A 6,823-nucleotide genomic window follows, 5' to 3' on the forward strand; every position below is an offset into this window, starting at 1 on the left:
CAGTGGTTGGTGTTGTTGTTTTAGGTTGAACTAATATTTTTCTTGGTTTTAAGTTCTCCAAGTATTTTTGTTTGTTTGTTTGAAAAAGGGAGTAAATTTTAGAAATAAACTTTTGGAATTGAAATCTAAAATGTTGTATTTAAAACACATACAAATGACATATTTTGAAGTTTTACAGATTATTTTCAATTTTTAAATCTGAAACAGATCCCTAAAATCAACATAAACTGACGAAAGGTTTCAACTGACTGAAATCTGAATTTTACCATCAAATAAGTTTGAATTTACCCATCTCTAGTGGGACACCTTGGCCTGGAAGTTCCTGGGGATAAACTCAGAGATGACTTTTAACTTGTTAGAGGTTGAAAAAAGGTACTCGTCCTCAAACCACTACACTGTATGAATCAAACAATGAGAGTGCAACTGGTATAACTTAGGGAAGAATGTGACGCCCGGCTCGGTGAGGGATATTTGAAATCTGTGAAAACACATGAGAAATCAGATGATGTTTTGAATCTTTCCTATCTTTCAGTGAACTAGATCTGCTTCCCCCAAAAGATGGAAGGCTTCCTATCTTTTAGTGAATAACCCACAGCTGCAAATTGGCTTTGAGAGTATCCTTATGCTCTTACATACCCACTTTCATCTACCTTCCGTCTTTACTCTCTCTCTCAGCGTGGTAGGGAGGGGGCGGCGAGAGCCCTGGATTGACTCCCTGGTAATAGTCTTGAAGAACATGTTCATTTTCAGCAACTGTAACATTCAGGAAAGAATCTTGACAAAACAAATAGCTCCCCATAAACATGTCTAAGGAAATTAAGATGCTACAACTGATCGGCTTTAATAAAATTATGCAGTCAGCTCAGTTTCCAAAGTTAGTCACAGTATTTTCTGCATTGCACTATGCAATTAATCCTTCCTAAAATAAACGGACTGATTAAAATTCCATTATCCTGACAGTTCACAATAAACCATGGGACCAATGATCCCCTTTCTTTTTAACCATTTAAGCCATTATAATTAATTCTGGATTTATGTCATTTGCTGGTAAATGTTACGATCACCTTACTAACTACTTAAACAATTTCGAACACTTGCCCTCCTTCTAAAGCATGCAGGCAATGGACAATAATTGAACTATTTAACCTGATTCACATCTCAGGCAGTTTCCTTTACATACAAAGCTCAGTATTGAACTGCTGAGTTCTAGTTTGTTCTCTTTTTTTGGCAGCTAATTAAATAGTCGCGCTCTCTCTCTCTTATTTTAGCACTTTGAGGGGTGGGGGAAAGAATCAGAGGTGCTAGTTTTGCCTTTGTGGTCACTTTGGTTTCAAACGAAAGTCTCTCTGAAAAGAGAATGCCTGAGGAAAACTCTTCCTCATTATATAAAAGATGCTGAATTAACGGGATTTCTTAAAAACTAATTTAGTGTAATTTTATATTGTTCATTTTCACAACTACCATCTCTTCACAGTGTCCCAAATTTCATGAAGACAGAAGCGCTGGTTGTGAAAAGGACATAGCAGTATGGCCATCTGCATGTGTTCACAACGTAATCACATTTGTTCCAAGCTGGGCGTCCTTGCAAGGAATCCGGTCCTGCTTAACGATTTGTGAAAAATGAGACCGGCCTTAAAATAAAACATGTTCTAGTTTGAAGTATATGGAATTTTTGTCAGCCCCATTCTGTCAGTTTTAATCTCCTGAAACTTAATAGAAATGCTCCTGGCATTAAATCCTTCTTCAGATGGATATATGTGCCAGCATCGGGCCCCTTGTAAACATGCCGTGCATGTGTGGTTCGGACAAAGTGAGGTATCGCCGAGCTTGGCAAACTCCAGAATATCTAGACATGCTCAGATAAGGTCTTGAAAGTCTGATGGCTTGTACAGAGTTTACCCAAAGCTTTCCATTTCTTTCCTCATTTCCTCCATCTTTCTTTTCCTTCCTTTTAGCCCAGACTTCCCTTCCATCTCCTTTGTTATCTCTGCTCCTTTCTCTTTCTGGCTTGCTTTGCTTTACAGTCAGTTCTTCCACCCTTCCATTTTCCATAGTAGATCCCACCAAAGCAGGTCACTCAACCCTTTATAGGCCAGCTGCTACATTCATATCCTGTACAAAGTCTTCACTGGGTCAGGGGATTTCCCAGATTCCACTACAGGGCACTACTGTAACATATTGCCGTTCTTCTGTAGGTTTGATGCATGCAACATCTGAAGACACTGACTATACTACAAGAGATTTCCATATTCAGTAGGTCCTCCTTTTCCAATATGTTTGTGGGCTTTTCATATTAGGGAGCTATTTGGAGCCCAAAGGACTTATGATTGAAGTTTTTAAAGAACTTTACATTGAAAAAAAAGGTCATTTCCACTATAACAATTTTTCCAATTGAAAATGTCTTGATCTTAATGACATGTTGGCGAGGGGGGGGGGGGGGATATTGATGACATTCATTTTTGGAGGATAAAACTGATTTTTCATTTCAAAACACTTGTTTTGTTTCAAACTTTCAATACAATGTTTTGTATTAAATCATTTAAAAAGTCAAAACTGAACTGAAATGTTCAATTGACCCAAAATGTCTTTTTAAAAATTTTGTTTTGAAAATGAAGTTGAGATGTTGGCTTATAATCCTATTTTGAGATGCAACAAAAATTGGAATCACATTTTCTATTGGATGGAAAATCCATTTTCTTGACCAGCTCTACTTATGACTGGGTAGATGGGTTACTTATCCAAACCAAAAGCTAACCTTCAGAAATGTTTGAGTTGTTGCCTGTGTATGGGATGAGGTTTGGTTTGGCGGGTTCTTATTTTTCCATAGCAACTCAGCCATACCTTTTACAGAAGTTGCTATGACTTGGAATTTATATAAAATGCTAAGCACACATAGCCCAACCTGAGCTCTTTTTTTTGACCAAAAAGAAAAAATGTACAGCTTCTAGATAACATCAGACCTGGTCAGTTTTACATAGAGTCTGCTAACGAATCAGCTGATCACAATATAAGAAACATCAGCCATAATAACAATGCCTGGTGAAAAGGGAGAGAGAAGAATTTATTAAACAGCTAAACTTTGTTCACAATGACAAATGAGCCTTTCTGGAGATCCAGAAATTCATTTTTAAAACCCTTTTTACAGTTTCTTGGTGAGCCAGCTGCAAAATCCTTCTGGGATTTCACCAGTGTCATTCTCTGAAACCTTCCCTCTACATTTCTTTTGAAATCTCATGAGTTGTGCCCAGGTGCTGAGATTTAAGGATGTGCTATTCCTCACGTCAGCTATACAGGATGGACTCTCGCCCGTACTGTCAGCACCTTGTGAACAAGAAAAGACCTTCTTTGTACACTCTCTCAAGGCACTGCAGTGTGGCTATCTCATTCTGTTTCAAATTAACATTGGTGGTGATTTCCGCTGGTTTTGCTTTGTAAAAAGAACTCTATGTTCTTCAACTGTTCTCCGATTGCAGTGCACCATGGGAGGCTGCAAAGATATGCAAATAGTGTTGTCTCAGTTTGCTCCTGTGGTTTCTCTTTCCTAGCAGGCTTGGAAATGAAGAGGCAGGGCTTTGGTCATTAGCAACGTGAAGACAAAAAGGAGCAGAGATTTGGCTACTCAATTCTTGACATAGTCAGGTCTGTAAAAAGTGCATTCAGAAGTAAAGCACCATGAGAATGACTGAAACCTTGACTGCAAAGCTGCCATTCTCCTTCTCCAGTTGGCCTCCACTACAGAACACAGCCACCATTCCTACTCTCCATGATAACCAAAGACATAATAAATTGGCAGGCTATAATATATATCAAGGGGTATTGCAAAAGCATAAGCTATAGCACATGCGCTAACACTGGAACCTGGATCCAAAGCCCAGTGAAATCTCTGGAAAGACACCCATGGATCTTTTTTGTGGAGCAGGCCCTAAATGAAATAGTATTACAGATCAATAGACAGTGCTTGTCATTAAAAAACCCCAAAACATTATTTAATAATGGTGTACCCCTCCTGGTGGTGGCAGCTGGACATGGAGTGGGGGGGAGGGGAGGGTGGCAGTGGTCAGACGCGGGGCAAAGGGGGGTGGCCTGCACATGGCAGTGACAGCATGGGGTGATGGATGGCAGTGGCCGCCACCACATGCAAACTCCACCCCCTGCATCCAGCCAGGGCCTGTACAGTCCGCAGAGGGGACCCGCTGCCCTCGCCACCCCTCCCCCTGCTCCAGCCCTGCTCCTGGGAGGCAGCGGTGCAGGGTGCTTGGTGGCAGTGCTCTGTCCCCACCCACCTGTGCCTACCCCCCAGCACCTTTCCAAGTACCCCCAATGGTATGTGTACCCCCAATTGACAACCCCTGCTATAATATTTACAATTCTATATATTGTAACTACTGGGAAGTATAAGAAAATATTCTTATTGTGATGTAGTAACTGCTGTCAAGTGTTTGCCTTTCTACTAATTGGTTTTTCAAATATACAAACAAGTATATATACCATATATTTATTTGAGCAAACTTACATAAATGATTCATATCCATTTGAGATTAGCTACCTGTTTACCATAGGGAACTACTCAGTGCTTACTTAAATATTTCCCTGAGCATCAGACATTTATTTTGTCATCCATTCATCATCAAATGGGAGAAAAGCCGGATGCAAAATCAAGTTATATGTACCTTCCATCCAAGGTCCAGACCCTGCAAAAATGTATTCACTTAATATGTTTAATTTTACTAACATGGGTAAATCTCATTTATTTAGTAATGTGCAAAAGCTCATTTACTACTCAAGGTAGTAAAGTTTAGCATATTAGGGCCATGCAGAGAAGTAGATCTCATTGACAGCTTGAACTGAATTCTGCCTTCTGTTACACTAAAATAAGTCTATAAGGTTTCTCTGGTTTTCCACATGTCCCTGAGGTTAAATACATGCTAGATTGTGTGCAAGGATTTTAAGATGCTTCATTGCTTATACAGGAAATACAGCATTTTTGTTTGGGCATGGGTGTGTGGGGGTGTCTATTACAAAGTGTGTGTGTGTGCTTGTGTGTGTGTGTAAACTGTGTGCATTTATAGTGTGTATATGTTCATATAATGTAAGTTTGCATATCCCTAGGACTAGATAGCCTGAAAAAATAAAAGTGCTTTGAGACTGTATAAAAATTATATCTATAGTCCCAAACTAAAGGTATGTTTCTGCTTAAATGTATAGGCATGTTACTTTGGTGATGCACATTGTCATCAGAAGGATTCGAATTGAGCAGTTTGGTGAAAGAAAACTGTTTTGGTTTTTTTTCTGGTGGGGGGGAATGGGTTGGACAAATCTTGCTTTCCCCCCTCAAAAATAAAGATATTGGTAGAGTTTTCACATTTTTCCAGTTTTACTCTGCAACTTTTAGAACATTGTTATAATGTAATTGGCTGATTGTGCGTGTGTTGCATGTTTGCAATAAGATGTATAAAGCCGGTTTTGCGTGACGTGTATTTTCCCAGCTTGCATCTCTGACAGCTCTGCAGAGCCTTAATCATTAAGTTCTGACAGTCTTCCTCATTGCTCCCAGGGGCATTGTGGAGTAAGTGATGTGATTGGGCTCTAAACAGAAAACAGTCCAAGCACCTTTGCAACATAGTAATATGTGTGCATGCACACACACAAACACCCCCCCCCTTCTTCCTTTTTTTCCTGTTGATTAATGGATTTTGCAATATATAGATGTCTTTAAAATATCCTTCTCAAACGTACATTAAAAATGAATGTAGCTACCCACAGACTTCAGGTGCGCATCTACATGTGCATGCCCTAAGACGTATTAATGTGGATGTGCAGACTGACTTGGAACTAAAGTTAGTCTCAAGTCAATGGACACACACTGCATCAATGCGCATCAGCATGTCTACATGCTCGCTAATGCGACTTAACTATTTGCATGTAAATTTGATACCTGCTTTATGCAGGTATTAAATTTAGGCTGAAATAGCCTAAAATCCCCATTTTTAGGTGTATTAAGTGCGCGTGTGTAGATGTGTGCTCTTTGTGTGCCTTAAATGAGGCTAATGCACATTAAATACTCATGTGTAGACATGCCCTATATGATTCCCTTTATCATGGTCTCTGAGCACAGACCAGCATATAATATTGCTCTGCAACACCTGCTAGTCTGAAAGACTATTCCAACCATAGTGTTGAATACTTTCTCTGGATAATATCTGTCTATTCTATTCTTTTCAATTCATATCAGATCAGATTCTAGTACTGGCCTGTTCCCTGTAATTCCTAAGCACCTTCCAGAAAAGCAATAAGCATTAACATCTACCACATATACTTTGCTCTTTTTGGGAGAGGGGTGTAGTGGTAGGTTTGGTTTCATTTGGGAGGAACCACGTAAACACTGCTGTGTGTTCATATTAGCCAGAGAGGTTGAAGATGTGTTGTATTTGAAGCAGAAGACTGTTTTTCCGGAAGTTCATTTTATTGTCTCAGCCCAGCTTCCATACACTGATACAGCGATATGTAGAAAGTTGGTGAAAAATTGAGAATTCAGAAAGTTTCATCTGTTACTGAAGACAGTAGCCACAAAAAAAAAGTATAGAATATGTTTTTTCAGATTTTTTTTTTAAATCAACATCTCTTGTTTTCCATGAGACAGGTATGTACACCTGAACCTCTAAAATCAGAGTAGAAAGGTGTGCATGCTGGTTATGGTTCACCTGATATAAATGAAACATTCCCAGTGAACTCAATCTGACTATACAGGTCCATGCTAAAGAAAGATTTTAGTTGTGTGTGTGTGTGTGTGTGTGTGTGTGTGTGTGTGTGTGTGTGTGTGTGT

The sequence above is a fragment of the Gavialis gangeticus genome, unplaced genomic scaffold (genome assembly GCF_001723915.1).
Source record: "Gavialis gangeticus isolate Ggan-Ray unplaced genomic scaffold, GavGan_comp1, whole genome shotgun sequence".
NCBI classification, from domain to species: domain Eukaryota; kingdom Metazoa; phylum Chordata; order Crocodylia; family Gavialidae; genus Gavialis; species Gavialis gangeticus.